At 34.4% G+C, this 13,626-nt stretch overlaps 1 non-coding gene across 1 annotated transcript; it reads right to left on the bottom strand.

The window, feature by feature from the left end:
• Window positions 1-2,662: 2,662 nt before the first annotated feature.
• On the bottom strand, window positions 2,663-2,849 carry LOC136404553 (U2 spliceosomal RNA). Its single transcript, XR_010751298.1, has one exon. It is a non-coding gene; the product is annotated as a U2 spliceosomal RNA (small nuclear RNA).
• Between the last annotated feature and the right edge of the window lie 10,777 nt (window positions 2,850-13,626).

Here is a 13,626-nt window from a genome sequence, read left to right as displayed (position 1 = left end):
AAGATTACTAAATATTCCCTGGAAAGTTTTTTAAAATTTTTATATTTTCCATTATTCAATTGCTTATAAAATTGCACAAATTTTCTTGCTCTTCTTGATATTTCTCATGTAATAATTCATCACATTGTAAATTAATTATTTCTAATTGTATATCAACAGGAACATCATCTACATGTACAGGAAATAGATTTCGGATAATAGATAAAATTTTATCAATTTTCTTGAAGCAATTGTATCGCTGCTCGAAATCTGTCATTAGTGCAAGGATATTGTTATTAAATTCTTGAACCTTTTCTCTTGAAATATTTAAAGATACGGTCACTAACGTTGGAAAATGATCAAATTTGCATTCAGCCAGATTTCTAGATAAAAGACCAAACTTCATTTGAAAAGATTTTAATCTTTGTATTAAATCATGAGCAAATAAATTTTTTCCCTCTAAACCAGGGGTCGGGAACCTATGACTCGTGAGCCAAATGTGGCTCTTTTGATGGCTGCATCTGGCTCGAAGACAAATCTTTAATTAAAAAAAATAATAACGTTAAAAATATAAAACATTCTCATGTATTACAATCCATTCATTCCTACCACTCATGTTCATGGTTGCAGGTGGCTGGAGACAATCACAGCTGTCTTCCAGGACAACACCAAATTTTTATTGGATAATGCCTAACGTACATGGGTTGTTGTATGGCTCTTATGGAATTACATTTTAAAATATGTGGTGTCCATGGCTCTCTCAGACAAAAAGTTTCCTGACTCTTGCTCTAAACATACGTTAAATTTGTTGAAATGTGTGAGAATATCCAAAGAAAATGCTAAATCACAAATCTAATTTGGTTCTGGTAATTCAAGAAAATCATCATTTTCTTTAAGTGTTAAAAATATTTTTATTTCCTCTTGAAGATCCCACACACATTTTAAAACTTTTCCCAAGATTAATCAACAGGTTTTATTGTGATATAGTACATCTACATAACTGGTATTTAGCCTGACCAGGCCTTGGCGCAGTGCATGGATTGTCGGACTGGGATGCGGAGGACCCAGGTTCGAGACCCCAAGGTCGCCAGCTTGAGTGCGGGCTTGTCTGGTTTGAGCGAAGTTCACCAGCTTGGATCCAGGGTTGCTGGCCCGAGCAGGGGGTTGCTTGGTCTGCTGAAGGCCCTGCCAGTCAAAGCACATGTGAGAAAGCAATCAATGAACAACTGAGGTGTCATAATGAAAAACTGATGACTGATGCTTCTCATCTCTCTATAAAAAACAAACAAACTGGTATTTAGTTCTTCAAGGAGTCCAATAAATTGCCTGTGTTTTAATCCTTTTGATCGTAGGAAATCCACTAATTTCACAACTACAGTGTGTCAGTAAAGTCATGGTGTACTTTTGACCGGTCATAGGAAAGCAACAAAACACAATAGAAATGTGAAATCTGCACCAAATAAAAGGAAAACCCTCCCAGTTTCATACCTATTCAGTGCAGTTTGATGTGGGCTCATGCACAGATATTTTAGGGCTCCTTAGGTAGCTATCCCGTATAGACTCTACTGACTCTTCACTGACTGATGGCCTACCAGAACGGGGTTTCTCTACCAAACTGCCAGTTTCCTTCAACTGCTTATCCCACCGATTAATGTTATTCCTATGTTATGGCGCTTCATTATAAATGCGCCGATATTCACGTTGCACTTTGGTCACAGATTCAAATTTAGCAAGCCAGAGAACACACTGAACTTTGCTCTGTACCGTCCACATCTTGACTGGCATGGCCATGGGCTGCTCCACTGTATACACGGTGTTACATCATCATCTGTGCATGCGCACATCATCCTACAGAAACTGGGAGGGTTTTCCTTTTATTTGGTGCAGATTTTGCATTTCTATCATCTTCTGTTGCTTTCCTGTGTCCGGTTAAAAGTGCACCATGACTTTATGGACATACTGTACATTTGTAACATGATCGATTTTAAAAATATTTTTACATAATGCGTGTTGATGCAGTGTCTGGGTATAATTTTATGATATGGATCAATTTCAGAAATTTTGTCTTCAATTCATCTTATGAGACCAGTATTTTTTCCAATCATATTTGGTGATCCATCTCTTGTTACATCCACCAATTTTTTTCCAGTCTATATTGTATTTATAAAAACATTTTTCAACCTCTCAGAAACGATTTTCTCCCTTTGTTGTGTTTTCATAGAAACAATTGACAAAAGTTCTTCCGAAAATTGAAAATCTTCAGTGATAGATCTGATAAAAATTAATAACTGCAGTATCCTTTACATTGCAACTTTCATCAAGAGCTATTGCATAAAAATGGGCCAATTCTAAATTATTTCATAACTAATCATTTAAATTAGCATTTATATCTTCTATTCTTTGGGAAATAGTTTGCCGAGACAGGCTTATATTTTCACTTTTATGTTTAGCTTCTGAATACATTACATCACAAACATCCAACATGCACTTTTTTAAATTTATTTTGGGGGGGAGAGACAGAGAGAGTCAGAGAGAGAAACAGATAGGGACAGACAGACAAGAAGGGAGAGAGATGAAAAACATCAATTCTTCGTTGCAGTCCCTTAGTTGTTCATTGATTGATTTCTCATATGTGCCTTGGGGGCCTCAGCAGACAGAGTGACACCCCCCTGCTCGAGCCACTGACTTTGTGCTCAAGCTGGTGAGCCTTGCTCACACCAAATGAGCTTGCGCTCAAGCTGGCGACCTCGGGGTCTTGAACCTGGGTCCTCCACAACCCAGTCTGACGCTCTATCCACTGCGACACCGCCTAGTCAGGCCAACATGTACTTTTACTACACTTGATCTTAGCCAAAAGGCCGAGAAGCGATCCAACATGTACATTTTTACAAATTCTCCTTCGGGAAAAGGTTTTCCACATTGAGCAATCCGTTTTGCTACTAGAAAACGTGCTTCAGTAGCAGATTCTTGTAATCCATTTTGCTGTGTAACTATATTTTGCTGCCAGGTCAATTTTACTATGAGATCTGTGGCTTGTTTTTTTTTTTTCTTGGCTTTCTTCATGTAAATTTTGTGCATAACTTGCATGTTTAGTTTCAAAATGTCTTCTCACGTTGTATTCTTTTAAAAAGGCTACACTTGAATTGCAAATAATACAAAGCGCCTTATTATTGTATATAGTAAAAAAATATTTCCACTTCCATTCATCATTAAATATATGGCATTCAAGATCAAACTTTTTGTTTTCTGGAAGCCATCCCTAAAGTGAAAAAAAGTTTTAATATACAATATTATTTTAATGAAAATATAATTACATACCATATAAATATCCAAACTATCACAATCAATCAAAATTATTTAATTAATAGAATAAGCTTAAAGGGGTTGTATCGCAAATGAAACAATTATTTCATTTTACAAGCAGCCTGGACACATTTTCAATTATCAACTGCAGCTATTGTCTATGCTACAATGCCACTTGATTCAGCACACTTGACCACAAAAATAATGAATTGTTTGACCTTGGGTGCACATTGGCAAACTCTGCCTAAAAGAATGTGGGTTTCGCCCAACCTGTTGTGGCACAGTGAATAAGATCGCTGGTTCGAAACCCTGGGCTTGCCTGGTCAAGGCACATATGGAAGTTGATGCTTCCTGCTCCTCCCCCCTTCTCTCTCTCTCTTTCTCTCCTCTAAAATAAATAAATAAATAATTTTTAAAAAAGAATGTGGGTTTCACATCATCACTAAACGTCAAACAGTTCATATTGAGTAGACAAATACAGAAGTTGTAAATCTTTATAATGGATGTTTTTAAAAAAGTAAAGAAGTATCGCGAATCCATTCAACCAATTATTGGAAGTTAACTGTAGATTAGTCACATGCGGAATTCTTTTCTGTGTATCACGATCTTCTTAAATACCTCAATTTCCAATAATCAAAGATACTTCCACTTCTGAATAGCTGAGATTTTAACTTTCATTGTTGTACAATGGTTAGATATTGTAGTTTATGTATAACAATTTAAAAGTACCACTTATTTCATTTCCACAGTGCATTGTGCGGAGAATATTAAAAATTTAATAGTGGGCTGCATGAACTCATTATGCGGGCTGCATCTGGCTCATGGGCCATATGTTGGCCATGCCTGTTTTAAACACTCAATGAAGTGACTATTTGATTAATGGATATCTATCTATCTATATCTATATCTATATATCTATATATCTATATCTATATCTATATCTATATCTATATCTATATCTATATCTATATCTATATCTATATCTATATATATAAAGCCATTAAACATCACGGCAAAAGAAACAGAATACTGTTCACCACCTTTCAATATAGCTCTCTGTTGTTTATATAAATATGGGCATCTATGCTGATTTCAGTATAAAGAATATTTAATATATATGGTTATTAACACATTGATGACTTCATTTAAAAATTATTTTTAGGTTCATGAAAAAATGTGTCAATCATATTCAGTTTCAATTTTCATGAAGTTATCATTTATATTTGAATGTACAACAAACTTATTAATATATAAGAAATAGGAAAACTCAGTCAAGTATACACATTCATACACATATGTGCTTTTAATGTAAATTGTTTCTTTTTACCCATTATAATGTAAAATAATCTTTCTCAAAATAACAAGAGCAAAGATATGCTCAGCTGGGCTTATTTTTTCATTTAATTTCATTATTTGTTAAATTTACATTTAAAATATAGAAATTAAATTTTTCATAAAATGTGGGAAAATAAAATCATGTAATTATTTACTAATATTCACAATACCTCAGTTTGGTTTGATTCTTATATACACTAACAAGCATAGTTTGGTTGACTGTGGTATGTGTAAGAGCAATTCAGTACATTTCATTACATTAAAATTTTTCCCTTTTCTCTTTTTCTTCCCTAGAGGATACATACACACACATACACAAATAAACTTCCAGCAATTTTATACTTCTATGGTGTCATGAAATATTAATATTCTATATTTAACTTAAATAATTAATTGTGCTATGCCTGCTTGCTTCATTACTGTTGCATTATGTAAAACATAAATATCTGGGCAACATTATTTTATAACCATGAACTAGATTTTCATGTATTATAAAATTAAAAATGATTAACATGAGTGAATATGATACTACAGATTTGGAATCAGTTACAGTTGTAACTGGAATAGATGGGGAACCTAGATAAGAATGTTTTTTTTGTTGTTGTTACCTACTTTTGTACTTCCGTTTATTATTACTGATATTTTCTTTATTTACTTTGTTTTTGTTGTTAGGTAAAGAATTTTATTCCAAATTTTATGTGAGACAGACCAGGGTGTGAAGCCATATCAATGCTGAGATAAAAGCAAAAAATATCCCATTTTCTTACACACTACCTCTCCGAATCTGAGGCAGGAAGAGTGATTTTCAATCTGTAAACCACCTCTAATGTTAGGATTGAATTTTTCTTTCCCCAGAACTTATAGAAACTGTGTGGATACATGAACAAAAATTTAAGTTCTTCCAAGAGAAAATGGTTTGTGAGGAATGGCAATGTATACTTAGGGCTGTGATGGCAAACCTTTTTATAAAAACTGCCCACTTTTGCAGTGCTGGTAAACCTGGTCCCTCCTGCCCACTAGTGGGCGTTCTAGCTTTCATGGTGGGCCAATCGTGTTACATTTCATTGCTCCGCTACCGCCCACCATGAAATCTGGAATGCCCACTAGTGGGTGGAAGGGACCAGGTTGACCAGCACTGCAAAAGTGGGTGTTTTGGGGGGTTTTTTTGTTGTATTTTTCTTAAGTTGGAAACGGGGAGGCAGTCAGACAGACTCCCGCATGCGCCCCACTGGGATCCACCTGGCATACCCACCAGGGGGTGATGCTTGGCCCATCTGGGGGTCGCTCTGCTGCAATCAGAGCCATGCTAGCCCCTGAGGCAGAGGCCACAGAGCCATCCTCAGCGCCCAGGCAAACTTTGCTCCAATGGACCCTTGGCTGCGGGAGGGGAAGAGAGAGACAGAGAGGAAGGAGAGGGGGAGGGGTTGAGAAGCAGATAGGCTCCTCTCCTGTGTGCCCTGGCCAGAAATCGAACCCGGGACTACAGCACGCCAGGCCAACACTCTACTACTGAGCCAACCGGCCAGGTCCAAAAGTGGGTGGTTTTTATAAAAGGGTTCGCCATCACAGCTTTAGGTCCTAGGAGCAGGAAGACTTAAGATAGGTTTGTACATAAGACTCATCAAAAAGAGGAAAGCAGCATGTGAACAATTCAATCATATGTTATATACTACATACACATGTATATGATTTTTAAAGAGCTAATTTATAGAGTATTACTATCTGGCAGATATTATTCTAAGCACATTATATGGAAGAGCTTTTAGAATCACCCAACCACTTAAGGATGTAAGTGATTTTTAGAATCATTCAATATTTTAACAATACAACAATCAAGAGAGAGATTAATATGTACTTGAAATTGTGTCTCTCTTAGGTGTTCATGAACAAACACACACACACAAATCCTGTTGCTCTGAGTTTAGGCAGAAAAATTAACAACAAAGGTTAGTGGAATCATTGATTTGTGTCATTACCAACAATGCCAATTGTGTATCTGTTAATTTGAGCTACTAATAAGAAATAAAGAGAAAATTCTTTAAATCCCAGAATACCCTAGTTTTTTTTTCTTCTGCAACATTAGGCAATTAGTACACATTTGTCCAGTTAATCACCAAATTTAGTAAACAAAATAAAGTTGACAATTCTGTGTGCACTAATTTAGTTTTCACTCTAAAATTCAGGATCTATTGAAAAGATGATGGAAACATAATTTCTAATCTGGCTTAGAGTAAAATCTATATTAAAACATTTTGTTCATTTTTAGTTATAGCAGGAATACAGTGACCTAATATGCTTACCTAAGAATATTTAAAAGATTTCAAATTTATGTGGAGGTTTCAATGAAGTATGAAGAAATAAAAACTTATGTAACCATCTCAAGATTTCGATATTAGAGTTTTAGAATATTAATGTAAAATGCTAATCCTTAAATATCCTTTAGTGTAGGATTTGGCAGAGTCCCAAAATGCATAAACTTTGTAACAAAATATGCATCTGAAAAGATATAGTAGAAACCTGTTCACATAACTTCACAGCAGTTTATATCAAGTAGTTTTAGTTTGGCAATGTCACACAGGAAAATATTTTTTTTGCCAAAAAAATCTTTTGCTGAGATCCTTAGTAGCAAAGTCAGTGCACCCACAACATGCAAATTTCATCACTGATGATAAACTCACTACACAGAGAGAGTGTGTGGTCTTTTGGGGCATCCTAATATTAAGTTTCCAGAAATTACTAAATAAATTTTGGCATGTTGTAAAATATTGAGTTTAAAGTGACAATTCTTGGTGTATGTACACTTAGTAACATTATTAAGCATTGTTTGAAGTAAAAAAATATTAATAGGAGAAAAGTTATTAATAAAATAGCAGCCCAGACAAATCAGAAATAGGATACAGATTTAATACTTTGTGGGATTGTTGACATTTATTAAGAAGCAACATCTCAAATGATTCAGACACATGAAGACAGTGAATAAAAATAGAAGCTCCTGAAGGAATTTTCATTATTACTATATAATGAAAGTCTCAGAGTTCAACTCAGAATAAGATCTAGAAATTGCCAAAAAGATCAAGTTAAGAAACTGCTGAAAACATGTCCAGGTTATCTTGTCATTCAATTCTGTTGCATATCCATCACCCAAAGTCAGATTGTCCTCCATCACCTTCTATCTAGTTTTCTTTGTGCTCCTTTCCCTCCCCCTCCCCCTCTCCCTCCTTCCCTCCCCTTGCCCCCTGTAACCACCACACTCTTGACCATGTCTCTTAGTCTCGTTTTTATGTCCCACCAATGTACGGAATCCTGCAGTTCTTGATTTTTTCTGATTTACTTATTTCACTCCGTATAATGTTATCAAGATCCCACCATTTTGTTGTAAGTGATCCGATGTCATCATTTTTTATGGCTGAATAGTATACGATGGTGTATATGTGCCACATATTCTTTATCTAGTCTTCTATTCTTTTTTTTACAGTGATTAAAGCCTTTAAGCAAACTCTTGGCCAATACAGCAAGAATCCATAAAAGAGTAGTATCCTTAACATGTTCACCAAGTCCAAGTTGGCCCCAATACCATGCCAAATCCCTGAAAAATGCAACCCAACCCCAGTTCAGTCTGTTAGGAGCTGTCACATGGAGCAGGAGTCCAGGAAAAGTCCACATCCAGGAAAAGTTCGCATGGCACTGGAATTGTTGTCACCATTCTATACTTTGCAGCTCACGTCCAAGTCCCAATGACCACTGCTTCTGGCTGGTAATGATTTAGGTAGACTGGAAATGCCATCTGCAGCATGTGTGGAGATGGAGCTTCTGTTCTCTGCCTGGAGAGATGAGACCAGGTTGCTTTTCCCTGGAGCTCTGTGACTGTGGCTCGGCAAAGAGAACCTTGGGATACACTAAGCTGGGTGGCAAAGGTAGATTCATAACAGAAGTTTGCAAAAGGGAGAAAGAGAGCTCTAAATTAGGAGTAAGTCCCAGCCTGAAATATGAGTGGAGCATTGAGGTAGAAGGAATAAAGGAAACACTATATATTAAACAAAGCAGCAGAAAATAGGACTATCAACACCCACAACAGAGATCTTCAAGGGAAGAATAAAAAACCTGACTATTCAGGCAAGACATAGTCAAGTGGCCCTTGTACAAATGAGATCAGTTTACCTGCTTCTTGGAAGAAATACCCTAGGCTCATCCACAGCGTCGTAGATGGGGCCGATGGCCCTGGGCACCTTCAGCCTTCCATGGCAAACCTCAGCATTCTGATTTATTGATGTCACCCCATTAAAATAAAAATTTATTTATTAAAAAAAAAAGAACACTGATTTAAATTCAATGTCAACCAGTGGCTCTCACCGACAGCTGTACATCAGATTTGTACAACTTTATAAAAATACAGGTTACTGAGACTCATCCCCAAAGACTGATTCCAGAGGTCTGTATTTTTAAAAAGGCCATGGGAACATACAACCAATTGTACACTTTATTTTCTGGAAATATTTATAAATGGTTGACAATTAAATATGATAGTTAAATATTTTTTGAGGTGTCACAACTTTCTACAACTTACAGGAGGATTTAGAAACTTGGAAAAACAGTGGCTCAGAAAAAGGATCAACAACTTCTCAATAAATGCCAAGAACAAAAAAAAAAAAGAAAAAAAAAAGAAACTGCTGAAAAATACAGGACAAAAATAAATATAATAGTAATAAGTAGGCAAGAAAGACAAAGGTGAAAGCCAACTATGACTCAGCACAAAGATGAATATGATGATTTTTATTATGGAGAAAAATTTAAACTCTAAAGTAGAAAAAAAATACATTTTCACAGTGAATATCCAACATTGCTTTAAATTGTAGGATTTGGAGATTAGACAGTGTACATTGGGTACCTGGTTTGATTTACCTCCCCCACTTATTTTTTTAAAACTATTTTAAAACTAAAATGTAAAATAGGACTAACTAATTTTATATTATCCCCTAAACACAAACAATATACCAAGGGTTAGAAAATATACCATGAAACATTTAATATCACTAATAATGCAGTAGCTATACTTAGGATCAATTTAAAATTAAAAAAAAATGAATAATCTTAACAAAGATTTCACACCATAAAGAAATGGATCTGAGCAATGTTTATGTGTTTATGTCTGCATTTATAGCTATTAAGTTATTCATATAATGTTGAATAATAATAACTCAAGACTTTCAGATTGTGGTGAAATGTTTCAATGTTGTTATGTATACAAATTTGTAAATTATTTTTATATTTATATACATTTTAAATAGAAATTATCAAATAGAGATCCTAAAAAAATGAAAAATAAAAGCTCTTCAGTCTTGAGAGCCAGAAGTATATTCTATTGCCTGTTCTACAATATAGATGAAATTTAAAGTATCCCATTCCACCTAAATATCCCTATATCACCATCAGATTCTGCTCTCATATACATAATGTCATACAAATCATACAAAACTTCCAGTATGTAATATCAATAAAGATATGCTTCATAATTTCATGAGCACCTTTATATAAAGCATCTCTACAATTACATAGCTTTAAGAGAAATCATTTAACACTTGAGCACCAAATTTCTGCCACTAAGTCACTTCTGCCAGACCTTCCAAGATTTTTACATCATGACATACCCAGAAAAGGATGATATTAATATGAACATGATTTCTCTGGTCAGAGTTGTTCATCATATCTTGGTTGAGTCCTACTGAGCTGCCCAAGCTGGAGGATTTCACACTTTTCTTACATTACCTGGAAAAGGCACACAAATAAGTTTAGGAATCCTACTACACATACATTGTATAGATTGTATGATCTGACCCAAGAAGTTGCCTATTTTCATAATCACCTAATATGTTCCTGCTTTGGCAGTTTCATATGTTTATATAAACATCTCTTTTGGCCATTACAAAAATACAACAAAACTAGCAGCATATGTCAGACACTATGCTCAATAATTGAACCGTTTTATAATTATAATCTTCATAACTGCTCTATGTGGGTGAGTTACCATCTAGTTATTAGGTAAGGATATTACCGCTCAAGGAGAGCTGCAGGATATGTAGCAAGTAAGAATAAGCACCAGGAATCAAACTCAGGTCTTCCTGATGCCAAAAGAAAAAAAAATGCTTTTTTTAAAAAACTGTGCTAAGAAAAGCCTAAACACTGCAAAAATCCTACTCTCCCTTTATTTGCATTAGCACCCAAGATAAGGTTTTACAGAGTAGAAATAAAAACAATCTATTTTATGTAAATAAAAGACCATAGGAATAGTTTATTTGTCCATATTTAAATGTGAAAGAAAAAGAAATATAGCCCAACAGGCTGAGGGAGTTAGATTCTCAGCAGCCCAGGTCCTTAATCTGTGAGAGGCAAATTCCTAAAATTAATTTAACTGTGCCATTGTTTCTATGAATATATGGTCTGGACTTGAAAATTGTAATGTTTGTTCTACTTCTTCACTCAATAGTTTATTGTGGTATACTTCTTCAAGACCTCGAAAACTAGCTAATTAGGTTTTAAAAGCTTTAACAGCAATGACAGTAGAAATAAAACTCCTAAATAGAAATTGATCATAAACCATGAGACTAGAATTCTTTAATCAGTACTGTAATTAGTATCACTCTTATATAGACTAAGTAGAGTTTATTAAGATCATCTTTTTAAAAATTTTATAATATCTAAAAAGTATCTATTTTTGAGATAATTATTGCCAGTTTTATGTCCCAGGCAATATGTGCTAATTTTCCTCAATGTAACTGCTGTGAGGAAATGTTGGAAGGTCTGCTTTGATCTCTTGTTCCAGTGAACACAACACAGAACTTAGAGAAACTTTAGATCAAAAGGTTAACTGGTCGCTTTGTGCCAAACTTAGCATACAAAAAAAAAACAAAAAAACTAGCAACTTCAAATAAAATACTGCTTTAGTGTTGAATTTCCAAATTCAGTATGTAAAAACATTTTAATAATAGTATACTTATTTTTAATAAGGTATAGTAGTTACATAATCTGGCTTCAATACAAATATTATATGTTGATGTTTTCATTTAATATCAAATAATTTTTGGTTTATTTGTAATTTTCTTATAGTTATCACTTTTAGGATCGACATGAAATATTGTATGAAGCAGTGATTTATTTAACTACATCCTATTTTTAAACACATATATAGTTTAATATGATAAATATTGTGATCATTAGTGTTTTTATTTTTTAGTTATTTATTTTGTTAGAGTAGTAGGAAATAAAATTATTAAGTAAACAAGTTTGGTTTTTGTTAAACCTCATAACTCACAAGGCAGAAACTTACATACATTTATTCATTTATTTATTATTGAGGATTTACTATTTGATGGTGCTTTCTTTGGTGTTGATGAAATAAAATGAATAATACATGATCTCTGAATTCATGGAGTTTCTTCTAGGTTAGGCTGATCCATTAGCAAGTATGTAGGTGATGTCCTGAAACTCTGCATTGCAATTCAGGACTAATATTCCCATAAGGATAAATGTAAACTAGGGAGGATGCATTTATTGTGGACTGTGGCATAATTTCTGCCTTTTGAAACAGTTTTACACACCTCATATAGAATATTTCATTTTTTTGTCACCTGCCATTAAATTATGAGATATATCTTGTGCCTCAATACACACAATACATTGGCTTAGTGACATAGTATAGCAGCCTCAATAGCACTGAATGGCAAATATCATTTCCTTTATTAGCCCCTCCCCATGATATTTGCAAACTTAATTTTGTAAGCATGTTCACATTACTTTATATTTTTCAGTTTTCCACCAAAATATTCTAAAATCCTTGTTCCTAATTTACTTAGCAGCACAGTATGGTAATTTAAAAGGCTTTTTAAGTAGAATTACATGTTGTTCTATTTTGAGGTACTAACATGAACACTCTCATTTATTAAAAAACTGGAACTCAATTTGACACCATATTATATTAGTTAAGATTATTATTATAACGTATGTTACACTATTAGCACCACATTAAATAACAGCTTGGTTCACACTTTGTTTCTGATTTTCTTTAATAGCTAAAGTGGACTAACATGTGACAAGTTTAACTGCACTTTATAAGCTGTTTAGTTAATAGCTTTATAGGTGTGCGTAATAATTTAAAACATATTGAAAAGACTTGCATTATTTCAAATTCTGTCTATAAGGCAACATTTTCTTTATTTTTTATTAAATTTTTTTTCTTAAGTGAAAAGTGGGGAGGCAGAGAGACAGAATCCCACATGCACCCAACTGGGATCCATCCAGCAAGCCCCCTACTGGGTGATGCTCTGCACATCTGGGGCTGTTACTCCATTGCTCAGCAATCGAGCTATTTTAGTGCCTGAGGCAAGGCCATGGAGCCATCCTCAGCACCCATGGTCAGCTTGCTCCAACGAGCCATGGCTGTGGAAGGGAAAGAGAGTTCAAAAAAGGAAGGAGAGGGGAAGGGGTGGAGAAGCAAATGGTCACTTCTCCTGTGTGCTCTGACTGGGAATTGAACCTTGATGTTCATGTGCTGGGCCAACACTCTACCTCTGAGCTAACTGGCAAAGGCCAAAGATTATCTTAATTTTTTAAAACTCAGAATATTTTAAAACAGTCACAATTAAAAGTTACCTGGAATGTAATTGTGTGTTTCCAACTATTAACTTCTTCAAGATAATACTGGAGTTGTAACCAATAAAGAAAGGATCAGAATTCAAGCTCAGCACTCAATAATGGTATACCAAAGGAGGCAAATTTTGGTTTACGTAGAGTAAGGAATAGAATAATAAAAGAGAATCATGAGCAAATGCAAAAATATGTTATTATTAATAATTGCTTAGTACAGTAAAAGTATAGTTTATTTTTATAAACTTTAATATGATAAAAATTAAAATTATACATTTCTGAAAATGTAAGATGATTATTTTAATAAGACTTTTGCACATTTTAAGTTGTAGTATAGCAAGCTTTTCTCCCAAGTTGGCACAATGACATATA

This window comes from Saccopteryx leptura, chromosome 4, assembly GCF_036850995.1.
Source record: "Saccopteryx leptura isolate mSacLep1 chromosome 4, mSacLep1_pri_phased_curated, whole genome shotgun sequence".
Lineage (NCBI taxonomy): Eukaryota > Metazoa > Chordata > Mammalia > Chiroptera > Emballonuridae > Saccopteryx > Saccopteryx leptura.
The sequence above is the reverse complement of the archived record's forward strand: the minus strand, read 5'-3'. Positions and strand labels throughout refer to the sequence as shown.